The following is a 13,073-nucleotide window of genomic DNA, read 5'->3' on the forward strand; positions in this document are numbered from 1 at the left end:
CAAGGACGTGGCTTTTCGGCCCGAGTCTAGGCGCTTCGACCTACTGCTGCCGGAGACTTGAGCGAGAGGTTAAGACATGTTCATCGAGTTCATCGGGAAGAAGGAAGAACTGGGATTATTAATCATTGTCCGGGAAAGATAATTGATTAACAGAGAGCGTGACAGAAGTGGTACTGGTAGTAGTAATGGTATCACTAATAACATACCACTCAGCGTACATTTTGTAAAAGTTGTTTGCACAATTTTTTTCTCTCTCTCAATTTTTTGTCGTATTTTTTTCCGCAATCTTTTTTTTTTATTTTCACACGATATATACGTGAAAAAAATTAATCCAAGTCTCAAAATTATATTTAAATTAATAAGTTAAATGGCGAACAGCTTATTTTTATTTTTAGTTAAATTTTTATGTTATATAAATTTTTATTTGATTTGTCAGGAATCTCTTATGATTTATGAACATACTTAATAGTCCAAAACGAGGGATAATCTATAAATTATGAACGAGGTATATTATCTGCGAAATTGACAACCACCGATTTATACTGATATCGAATCTGGCACATACGGGAAAGATTTTTTTGCACCTCGCAATCAGAGACACGCAAAAAGAGTGACACAAACGCAATGCATAAGTAATCAATCGACCAGCAACAATTTATACCCGCGGTATTCATTCGCGCTCTTCCGATTCGCGGTGCTCTCTTTCCCAACGAGATACTAGCGGCGCGAGAATGTCTAATCTAAAATAAAATCACCGATAACGCACACTCGAAAGACATATTAATTAGTTAGAAACTTTTATATAAAAAAAAAAAAAAAAAAAAAAAAAAGTAATATCGCTGCCCGATTTTCATCTTCGGCGAGAAAGAGGAACGATTTTTGTCTAAAAACCCCCCGAGACTTCCGACGGTCGTTTGCTTCGCGGGTTCCGATTTTTAATACCAACATCGAATCCTTTTTACCTCCGAGGCCTACATTCCGAACCGATCCAGATCCACGCTGAAAAGGTGGATCTCATTGTGGCGTGGCCGCGAAGTTCGATCGCCGCGAGATCGATTCGCGCCGGCCGGCCGATCGCGGAAAAATAGCGGGAGAAAGAAAGCTTGACTAATAACACGGCGGCGGCCTTGGAAAAATACCGCCGCCGCGATGCGGGCCGCGCGGATGATGGAGAGCGCCGCGGGAACGTGCGGAAGAGCCGCCGCGGCGAGAAGGAAAAAGTCGGCGGGTTCTGATCGATGATGTCAGAAGGATGCGCCGCTTATCGACGTCTGCACGTGCTCCGAGATGCAGCAATTAAGCGCCTCTCTTCCTCTCTCTGTCTGTCTCCTCGACGGCCTAGCCCACCCTCGTCCCTCGCAGCACGTGCACACCCGGTATGACTACAATTGGCGCGAAGTCATGCGAAAAAACGAACGACGCGACGGCGATAAGCTGGAAACCGTTCCGATGAATGATAATATTGCGCCGACATAACTGACCGACGCAATTTCTTCCCGGTCTAAGCAAAGATCTGTTCGAGGGAATTTTATTTAAGATTTAATTTTATTTAATCCTCAAGCTCTACGATTCAACGATGATATGTAGCTTAGAAACTTCAAAAATCTCTCTCTCTCTCTCTGTCTCTTAAAATTTCTTTTACGATGCAAAAGTAAAGTTTCCGGAAACTTAGCATCGACAGCGATTAAAAAGTCATCGCGAGCTCCACTTCTCATTTCGTTAGTTCGATCGAAAAAGAGGTCCAAGGGCCGAAGGGATTTTTTTACGATCTCGAGAAAGTCTCGGTAAGTTCCTCTTCCCCTTTCCCGCGAGCCCGAAATTCAACGGACCCTGCGGTTTCTGGGAAACCAGCCGAGCGGGGTAGCCACCGCAGCCGAATTCGTCGAGTCGGTTCCGGTACGCGATCACAGCAAACCAGGTGCAACAGGTGAGTCCGGCTTGGCGAGTCGGACCCGGGCAGACACGGTGCGGCGCGGTAGGCCTTATCCGCCAGGCCGGCACGCTGCGGCTCGGCCAATCGCAGGAAAAGACCTACATACGAGAGTACCACCACCCGCGGTCGCCTAAGGACATCGGTGCGCACAGCCGGTTCGACATAACTCCCGGTCCCGTTAACGCGCGACGTGCCGCGCGTCGGCGAGGAACTCTTTCGGAGCGCTTGGACGCCGCGGACTCGCAGACTCCGCTCGGTGCCTCGGAAATCCTCTCGCTTTATTTTCCTCACCCTTTCTCTCTTCAAAAGCGCGTCGGTGTTCTTTACTTCGGACAATCTACATATTCTCCCCCTTTCCGCTCTAATCTACTGTAAGTAAATCGTTCGCGTTAATATTTTAAAATTAAACTTTTTTTTTTTTAATAAATTATTTTAAAAAATCTTTAAAAATTAATAATTTTGTAAGAAATCTACGTCGAGCCGTGTAACAAAATTCATCGATTGCGGTACTTTATTATTTAAGAACTTTTGCAAATGATTTCTTTGTTCTGATAATCCTCTCGTTTCTTCGTAAGAATCTCAGTCGAGATGCTCTTAGTCGGTGCACCGACGTTCGGATTGCTAGGTGAATCTTACATCGTTACGTTTCTATCCGACGACATGCACGCGCAATCGGTGAGATGGTCCGTCGCGATAATTCCGTCCCGATCGAGGCAGGACTCGATCCGCGTATACCTGCTCCATAAATCGAGCGTTGCGCAAACCGATCCCGTAATGAATGCTAGATGTGCCCGTCGACCTACTATATAATTGATAGGAAGAGAGCAACCGCTCTCGGCACAGCGAATTCAATTAAAAGACGGTGAGCGGCCGTGTCGATTCTCCTCATTTAATTCCCGACGATCCACTCGATTAATACAGGTTTCGATGGTTCCTTTTTTTTCTCTTTTTTTTAATGAAATTTAACGAATATTTCGTGCGCGCAATTTACCTTAAATATTCTTCTGATAAAAACCGGACAAAAAAAGAAAAGAAAAAAAACAAAAAACAACGACCGATACGGTCCTTAAAGTTGAAGCACGAGACGACGACTGTGCAGAGCATATCCGATTTTACCGCGGGTACAATGTATCGCTCGTGCATTTGAGAATCTCAAATGGCAACCTAAGTTCTCAAGTGTCCCAGACTGCTACGGCCGCGCCGATTCGAAACGGAAGTCGCGACGCGGAATTACTTTTTAATCCGACGCCGAGCGCCTTAGTCTCGTTGCAATCCTGTCGTGACTCCGCCGGGAAGAGGTGGGTAGGGCTCGCGAGAGGATGCAGCTACGTGTGCACGCGTTGTGCACGCTCGTTCTCGAAATGCACTGACGCTTGGGTGCTAATCACAACCCGAGGCGTAGGGGCGTATCGGGAGCGACGGCGTGAACATTCTGCCCCCGGAGGTCGTCGATCTTGCCCGACCTACCGATCCGCGTTGGTCCCATTTTATTAGAATTTTTATTATATTATATAGTTATATCATATTGTATAAATATATATTTTTTTTGCGTTATTGCCAACGAAACTGAATGTAATTAAAATTGCAAAATTTATTCTGTTCTAGGTGCTATCGGAGGAGCCAAAGGAATCTGGCCAACAGTCTCGAGGTTCGCCGAGGGTCCAAATAACGAAAGCAGATAGTGAAACACTAAGGTAATTATTTAGAAAGTAAAATATTCGAAATGTATGTTATACGTCCGCATGTGCATGTATCAACTGTCACGCGTAACGTTAAAATATCGTGCCGACAAATGAGAAAATCGGAGAAATACAATCGAGGAGCGGAGCGTCCCGGGCGGATCTCGCGAAGATCGGCGTCTTAAAATTCCAAACCGATCCAGCAATTTTTTCTTTTTAATTTATTTTGTTTTGCGTTATCACGTCGTTAGCGCGGCTTGTCGAAGTCAGCTCTGGAATCGCGAGTAGTACAACGTGAGCCGTTAAACAAATTAACGAGAAAGAGAAGAAGAAAAAAAAAAGAAACAATCATCTAACGCTTGCGGCTGATCTCGTGAAAAATGACCGTCTGAAATTCCAGTCGGCTTTGATTAATTAGCAGTCACGGGTGCCCAACTTGTCATTTCTCGTTGCGTACAGCAAATCGCCATGTACGGCCGCGAGATAAACAGCGCTCGCACATAGGAAAAGCGCAGCATCAGCATCGTTATCGCTCCACGGCGCGTCAATCTCCGCGCCTCATTGTCGATAGATTAAGGCAGATTAGGCGAGCCTACTTTCGGATTACGCCGCCGTCTCTCTGTTATGGAGCCGAGACGTACAGAGCGGGATCGCATCAATTATCGGCGACATATCGGTGAATTTGTAGTCGATTTTCCCCTCCGCGGGACGCAACGTCGCGAGATGCTCGAGACAGATAGATCGGCAGAATTTGCTTTGGCCGTGTTAAATCTCGAGTGTGTAATATAGATACCGGATAAGCCGCGTCGATTAATCCTCGATGCAAATATCCAAATATTCTACTTTCCGCGGTAGGCGAAGGATAGCCGGCGCGGTGATAAATTCGAATTTTAAGCGCGTGAGCTGCGGCGCTTTCATTTAAGTCGCGATCCAGCCATAGATTTTTAGCGCGTAATCCTCTTTCGTTTTCATCATCCCGAGTTCCCGGAGCTATCCGTTTCGAGGGTATTTCGCAATAATCCGATGAAGATGTAACGAACTGCGCGACCGCGGCGCGCAAGGCTCTCTCTAAACGCTCGCGAGTACATCGCCACGACGGCGAGCACTTTATTTGCAAATCCAAACGGCGCGAAGACGAATAACGTTCGAGGCGTTGAAAGATGGTGGCTCGGTAGCCGGGGCTTTAATAAATAATATGGGCTACGTACAGCCGCGGGGGCCCCGGCAACGCGATCCTGGCCGGCGCTCTACAAAGTTGCCTCCCTGTCGGTTGCGCTCTACAAAATTGCCCGCCATCCTCGACGTAGGAGTATGAAAATAATACCGCGAGATCACTCCTTCCGCGACGAGCTATCAAGCATCGGGATCTCGTTCGCTCGGAAATTTATTCGAACACGACCGGCGATCCCCCGCGACTCGAGGGATCACGGCGACTTCGAGCAGTCCAGCCTTCAATCACCGGTAATAATATCACGAAGCTTTTCTATTGAAATTCACTATTGAAATTAATGCCGCGAGCACTTAAAATTTACTGCAACTTCAAACCTTAGTTTATTTTTTTTTTTTTAATTGAAATTCTTATCACTAAATTTTTACAAACGATAATTATTCGTCATTTTTAGCTTTCGTTAATATTTTTTTTTTATTAAAAAAGTATTTGGTCCGCTTTAAAAATAAAGTAGAGAATTTTTAATATGAAAGAAAATTGGTTCTCTTTTATATTGCCGTTTTTATTTAGGCCGGAACAATTTTAGTTATCTTTAGCGCCGGAGAGATAACTTCGCTTACTCGAGAGAATACGTCCCGGCAATGCTAGCGATTCGATACGGAATTCCTAGGTTCAATCGAGTCGATCACCTGAGGAGTCCACTTATTCGGGCGATTTGCAAAAGGGATCGGCGCATGGAATACCGGCGGATTTCGCGGATTCCGCCAGGGATATCAGGCGGAGCGTTATCGCGTCCCGATTCCTTTGGCGGTGTTTCCTTTACGATCGATAACAACAAAGGCGATACGATAGCCGTGACCTAAATGCGGAATTGTTTATCGCTCGATATTGCACGATCAGCCCATCGTCTCGCCGCGGTGGGTGCGATCTTCCGCGAGAATCGAAAAAAAAAAGAGAGAGAGAGAGAAACGTATTAACTCTGCCGTATCCTAATTGCATTATATCTCATGCCTCGCCTCGGCGAGAGCGGCGTGAAATCGCGAAAAATACACGCCGCATCGCTGCCGGAAAGGCAACGGGAATCGGCGAATATATCGAATTTCTCCGTGCGCGGATCCGACCGCGACAGAATGTTCTCCTACCCGCGAGCCGCGGAAATGCATGCAATTGCAAATGTAAACTATAGCGATGTAGCGCAAAAAAAAAAGAAAAAAAAAAAGAAAGAAAAATATCGGCGAGTTGGTGATGCTGGTGGTAGAAAGGATCACGTCAACCGAGATGAGTATCGAGCGAACTCTCAGCGAGGATCGAGTTTCAGCGTTTGCATTTGAATTAAAGATCGCGAAAGAAAGACAGAGAGAGAGAGAGAAGGAGAAATCCGCGAACCTCGGACGTCCCGGAGGTAGCCGTGAATTATTATCACCGCAATAAATTAAGTTAAATCGATAATGACAAGCGTCTAATCCTTGAATTATACCGGATGGTCCGTTATTGATGACGCGGCCGGGGATGACTCATGCATTATTAATGCATTAATGCTTAGCGAGCTTGCGACAATAGAACCTTGCAACGGCGCGTTCGGTTCCTGCGCAAATCGCATCCTCGCGAAACGCGAAGCGGCATCCTGAAGCATTGTAATAAAGTGGCATTATGCCGCCAAGGTCGCAAAGTCGCGCGCGAGAAGAGAAGAATCTCGCGGCATTCCGGGAGTATGCGCGAAATAAAATACCGAGAGTTCCGATTGATTCGCGCACCTGGTCGCGGAAGATGGGCACGTTTACGCGTCTCTCTCCCTTTTCTTCTTTTATCGTGGCTTATCTCCTTCGTTCTTCTGCGTCTCTTTCGCGCGCAAACGATCCGGCCGCGAGCATGGTCGACACCTTATTGAAATTAAATAGCAAATTAATAATCCACGCTCTCAGCGTTGAATAGGTTGCGACAGAGATCAGCGACTATCCCAACAGGCGTAGACACGCAAGACTAATTCCCAGATACTCGAAGAATCGTTCGCTATTCGGCGCGTCGCACGATCGGCGCCCATTTCATCGGTAATTCCCTCGCGCGCGGAGACCCGCCTTTGAATTAATCGCGACGTAAAAATGTTTGAGTCGTGACGTTTTCATATAATTTCCAAGGAAACAAAAGTGCGCGCCGAGAGAACGCGGCGACATTTCTTGCGTTTCTCGCCGTGGTGCAGCGGCGCGTCGTTTTATTAAAATCAAGCGTAAAACGTTGAAAAGTGAAAATATTAATATAAACAAAATCAGGTTCCTCAAAAGTGAAATCGCTGCACAAGAAACAAGTCTATATCCTCGGGTAAGTTTTTATGCGCATACATTACCGGAGTTTCGTTGCCGAAAACTCTCCAATTAATAAATTCATAAAGGTGACGTAGATATATCGGGAGCAATAAATAAAATGTAGATTCGCGGGAAGATCAGCCACGGCTGAAAAAAAATTCAATAATCCCGCGGGAGATGCGGCGGTCGGAAATTCAGATATTAAAGGTCCATTAGTCGCCGGAGGGCCGCCGCGGAAAAATGTGCGGCGATCTCGCGTACGTGCGGCTCGCATGCACGAGCCAAGAATATACGGCGCAGATACGGCCGGCGAGGATCTCGCGCGCTCGCACGGGAACTTTCTAATGCCTGCATTAATATTTTTGTGCCTGGGAGCTAGAGCCGGAGTTGCGTCAAAAGGTCGGGGCGCTCGCGCGCGCTGTTTCTTGCACGCGCGCGCCGTAAAACGGCCGGATATAGTACATCGAATTTTAACGGCGCAGAAAGAGAGAGAGAAGGAGAGAGACGATACAATTTCGCTGAATAATGCCGCACGGCTGGATGAGAAACCGCGGCCTCGTCGCACAATAAGTACTGTCGTCATCCCGAGGGAAACAAGCCGTACCTTCTTTGATCCGCGTTTATCCGTCGTCGCCGGGATTTCAAACGTCATCTACGCGTATTTATTTATCTATACCAATGCTGTTTATGCCTCCGCGCGGTTGAATCGACGTTAAATCATCCCTCGTACGTGCTTAATTTATTCAACCGTGCCGCTCGGTGGACGCGGATAAATGCGCGACCGAGGAGAATCCAAACCGCCGGGCTCTGGAATTTTGTAAGCTGCAAAATTCCCAAGGTGTTTTGCGCGCACCTGCGCAGCTTCTGCATCGCGAATTCCGTTAGCGGTCAGCGAGAAAAATCCCGATGACTCGGGAAATCTGATCCTGATTTCTTGCCCGGACGAAGAAGCGGCGGGCAGCGGCATCGGCAGCGATCGACGATGTTCCCGTTGAATTAGCAACAAAACGTCCGCGCGCGAGGAAATTACACGCTTCTTGCACGGCGGAAGGTCACCGCCGGGACCGGACTCCTCCTCGAAAGCGCGATCGTTTCATTTCAGATATATATCTATCGGTCCCACGTAATTGTCCTTGATAACGGGAACGCAGTGCACGTGTAACGGGGCGGCCTGATATACTATCGCTTTGTTCTCCGCGACGGAGAACCGCCGTCTATTTTATCAGAGCACGCCTCGACGTCCACCTGCCAATTATTCCTCCAAATTAGATTCGCAAACGTCGCCGTAAAGCTGCGAGTCATCCCTTAAATCTCAAAATCGCTCTTCTTCTTTTTCTACGAAATTAATTTTTCCGAATCAATTCTCATGGCTCGGCGAAACTTTATCGGACGCCGTCTGTGGGTTCTCTTAAATTTTGGGAAAATTTTTCCTCCGCCGGAAAACGTTCCGCGTATATTTATCGTGTACGAGACTTAATAGCGAACGTAATAGAGCCGCTTAGCCTGTCGGTAAATCCCGACGTCGATTTCCGGTTTTCTCGTAATGGGCCCCGACGTAACATCGAATTACAGTTCGAATTTACCGAAGACATTAATCCGGGACACTCATTTGTTTTGAATTTACAGTCCGCGGCGCAAGTGCAAACGCGGCGACGTCTCGATTCCATACTCGTTTGCTGGATTCTTTCGCACGCGCGGCGAGGGATGATATACGGTGCGGCGGGATGCATAAACGGCCATTAGCGCCGCGTTTAATTAGCATTCGGATAATTATCCCCGACAGAACCGGGATTTATTCCAGCTCGCGCTACAAAGCGTGCGCTGAGAGAAGAGTATAGTTACTTTTGAACCCAACCATAATTCTGTCATATTTTTAACGACAAATACACGCGCCGCGATTTATTGTTGGAAATATCAGAAAAATATAGCTGGGTCTAAAATTAATTTGATTCTTCTCTCGGTGTTGAAAACGAAGTTCGCGCGAAATTTTCTGACTTTTGCGATCGACCATTTTCTTTCCATCTATTACTTTTTTTTATTCTTTTTTTTTTTTTTTTTTCCTTTTTTTTCTTTTTTCTCTTTCGATCGTCATCGCTTTTTGCTGCGTCATTTGCCAAGGCAGCGCGATTTCTATCGATAACTCGTTAGGCTCGTCGTGCTTCTTATCATCCTCTCGATCTTCACTGGTAAAATGACGTTGGCGCGCGCGGCGCACTCGATACACCAACGGCAATAATAGATAATCTCACATTGAAATTAATGAAAACTCGGCAAATCGTTACTCTCATCCTTGACTCTCGTCCTACTGTGAATTATAGCGTGTGTGTAATTATACGGCGCGCAAGTCGTCTTTAGCGCTATTTTCTCGTTAGGGATTTTATATCGCTGAATAGAACCAATCACGGGATCAATTTTGATTTCTAAGCGGCTGAAAATAATAGGCCTCGCTGGGGCCAGAAAATCACGAGTGCAGCTTAGCGGAGTCCTATTCCTAATTCAATTTCAAGTTTATTTTAATAGATTTGCCGTAGCGTAAAAGTTACACGAAGAGATCGTTCGGTTTTAAACACTTTTATCCTCAAATTAATTACGTAACAATAATCGTGACAGATAAGCGATGCTTAATTTTTTTTTGTCCCTCGGTAACATCGCAAACTACATGCAATATCGGTTTTTGTTCGCGGGCAAATGTTTCAGACTCCCGTACGTCTCATCTCGAGCGCGTTTAGGCGTTAATTAGCCGCCGGTACGTAACCGGCAGGCCGACGGGCGCATCGGCGTAAACACGCTTTACGATCGGGCGGAGAAAGTCGGTTACATATATTTATAATAAGCGCCGTGTCGCGCGCGGCCGGCACGCCGCAAAATCGAAGGACCGTCCGCTCCATTTTTCCAACATATGCCGACGTTGGGATTCGAGGGGCGGTAATCTCGTCCCGGTATCTCGGGTGCGTATTTATTTACAAGAGGGAATGCGTCGCTCCTCGAATGCGGCGCTCGTTATCTTTAGCGCATCTCGCAATTACGCCCAAGCGTGTAAACGTCCCCCAAGAAATCGGCGGTTCGATTGTAAGACGGAGCAAGAAAGGGCGGCCCTACTTTCGTCCGCGGGCACACTTCCCCGATAGCATCAGAAAGTCGGCGCAAAAATAGGATCGCGTCGCTAATAGAGTTCGTTACAATCGAACAGCTCAACGTGGTAATTACGACGACACGCCAATTGTATATCGGTCTCGAGCGTAATTATTGAGTTCACGTATCAATTACTACTGACTGCTCGGCGAGATGTGGACCGAAAGAAATAATTCACGGAGCGAAAAAAAAAAAGTTGTAAAAGAAATCCGATGATCTTCTAACGGAAACGTCAGACTCCGAGATTAATCTAATTCCATATGCATCTTTCGGGAAATTTTTCGGAATTTACATTCGTTTAATTAATCATTTTGAATTTCTAAGAAACAGTTCGTATATTAAAATTCGACCGCAAACGCTTTATCTCGCTCTTTCAACCGTATTTTGCATCACCGTTTTTATTCATTCATTTATTTTCTCAACTTCGATACCTCGGTATTTCACGTGAGATTTATCTGATAATAGCGTGAATGCCAGCTTATTAGTCTACACGCTATCTTCTGCCTTGCCAGTTAACTTTATTTTCCATTACGTCCCGTGTATGACTAGACATATCTCGATGGTATCGGCGTATCGACACCGCACTGTCCACACTGTCAATACATAGTGCTCTCGACATCTTGCGGTACCAATCTTCGCTTCATCATATGTCTCTATGTAATTGCCATTTAAAAAGGAAAAGAAAAAAAAAAAAGAGATAAACCGCGACAAAGAACGACGTGCTGCAGCGCTCCTTTTTTTTTCCGCCCGATTTCGTTACGGGACATTGTTCCTCTCTAGTTCACCCCTCCGCGTCGATAATGGGAGGCCGATCGATAATAGTCGATCACCGATTGCGATCGGATCGGATCCGTACGGCGTTAACGTCGTCGCATTATTAGCGGGGCTTTAAACGGCTAATCGCGCGAGCGCGCGGCGCCAATTTTTGCGCGATCAACAGATCTTTTCGCCGATCGTGATCGCGCCGCTTTGCCTGGCAACGGTGCCGCCGCGAAGACGAGACGCGTAGCCTAGAAAGTCCGAGGAAACGTGAGCGCGAGAGCCGCCGAGAGGAGAGACTTTTACGCGATCGCTATCGCGCCGACCTAATAACAACAATTTCGTCAAAACCAATAGCCGACGATGATCGGCCGTGCAATCTTCTCTCTCCCGGACGAGTTTCTAAAAGCCGATTCTCTACCGCCGCGTCCGATCGATCGGTCGATCGGCACGGACGAACGATCCGCGATGATTTCAAAGCGAACCAACGAACGTAGGTCCCTTTAGGTCCTTCCGGATCTTCGCCGCCTGAGAAATACGCGTCTGCTTATAATTAATATCCCGCGTTGGTCGCGACCGCCTTTTACGAAACACTCGTCGAATAAGGAGACGATAAAATTAATAATCCGCCGCTTTTTATTGAATCTTTATATCACGTAGCCTATTCGCGCGCGCCCACAGCTACAGAAAGTTCGAAAATGTATTCGTGCTTTGTAATGAAGATAATAGAACACCCGCTAAGAATTAAAAAAAAAAAAAAAAAGAGCTGGACTCCGCATTATTATGCGACTAATTAAGAGTTAATATAAGACTGACATGCCCGACTTGGCGTCTGAAATTCAACGTCGTTGCTATTCAGAGGACCGGCGGCCTGATTAATCACGCGATGCATCGTTCCGGGTATATTGTACGAGAGCGTCGAATAAAGGACTCGCTTTCTCCGGTTCGGCTATTCGGCGGCTAGATGACGCAGGACGACACGCAGGACTCCATTGTCCGCGTGCGTAACTGATCTCCGCCTTTTTAATCGCCGGGACCAGGGTGTCCCAGCTTAGCTCCGGTGGAATCGGGACGCGCGGAAAGATAATAGGGAAAAGAATGCTCGAACGGTGAACGGCGCGACGTCTTTGCGCGTACAGGGTGTCCCAGAATCGCAAGAACGTGTCCTTTTAACGGTTGCGCGAAGTCGACGACATAATTTAAGAAATAATTTTTCCTCAATAGAAACGTCGGACGGTCGATCGTTTCTGTATGAAATATTGACTTGCACAAAAGACTTTCGAGTAATTTCTTAAGAAAGCACGCGCATACGGAAAAAGTTTGATAAAATGGCCTTTGAATAAGCCATTTTCTGTCACGATTTATATTCAAGGGATAAAATTTATCTTCATTTTGAGCCGCAAATAGAAATCACTTTGCCGTCACTTTTTTTTTTAAGTCTTTACGTAGCGCTGGTAATTATCTCGATATTTAATACTGATTTGCGATTTACTGAATTGTCATTAATGATTATTATAACATATAACGACGATGTATGCTACAAGAGGGAATAAAATAGCGGATTAAAATAGGAAAGGCCGAAAAAAAAATTCGAATGAATATCATAATCATATCTGTAAAAAATTGGTGCGACGCCTGAATTAGCTGATAATTTATTCTATTGTGTGTTGCCATTTATTAAATCATATGTATTATTTTTTGTTACAGATCGACGCAGCTGCATCATCTGCGGTCAACGAAAGTGTCGTCACCGCCGGTATTAAGAATTACACGAACCGCAGCCGGTTCGTCGGTCGGAATTTTTTGACACACGATTTTTTTTTAACGCGAGTGCCGAACGTTGAACGCGCGAAAGTGATCGTTGAGTAATTTTCGCGATTGTAAATTCACGGCCGGGGTGTTCGCGAGTTACATGTGCGCGGAAGGATGACTCGACACGTCCCATCTGAGAGGAGGAGCAGGCCCGGGAAGGGCATCAGGCATCGGCGGAGCAACTTATAGGTAAATATCAATTTTTTTAATTAAATTAAAAAAAAAAAACTTTTACTTTTTTTTAATCAATTTTATTAAATAATATACATGTCTACATTGATATATATCTT

At 46.0% G+C, this 13,073-nt stretch overlaps 1 long non-coding RNA gene across 1 annotated transcript in view; it reads left to right on the plus strand.

Moving 5' to 3' along the window:
• The window catches only part of LOC139106955 (uncharacterized), a 31,865-nt gene that overhangs the window by 16,241 nt on the left and 2,551 nt on the right, over positions 1–13,073 (plus strand). Inside the window, exons 2-3 of the long non-coding RNA XR_011546441.1 lie at positions 3,539–3,627; positions 12,679–12,972. This is a non-coding gene — a long non-coding RNA (uncharacterized lncRNA). The remainder of the gene's footprint in view (positions 1–3,538; positions 3,628–12,678; positions 12,973–13,073) is intronic.

The sequence above is a fragment of the Cardiocondyla obscurior genome, linkage group LG12 (assembly GCF_019399895.1).
Source record: "Cardiocondyla obscurior isolate alpha-2009 linkage group LG12, Cobs3.1, whole genome shotgun sequence".
Taxonomy (NCBI): domain Eukaryota; kingdom Metazoa; phylum Arthropoda; class Insecta; order Hymenoptera; family Formicidae; genus Cardiocondyla; species Cardiocondyla obscurior.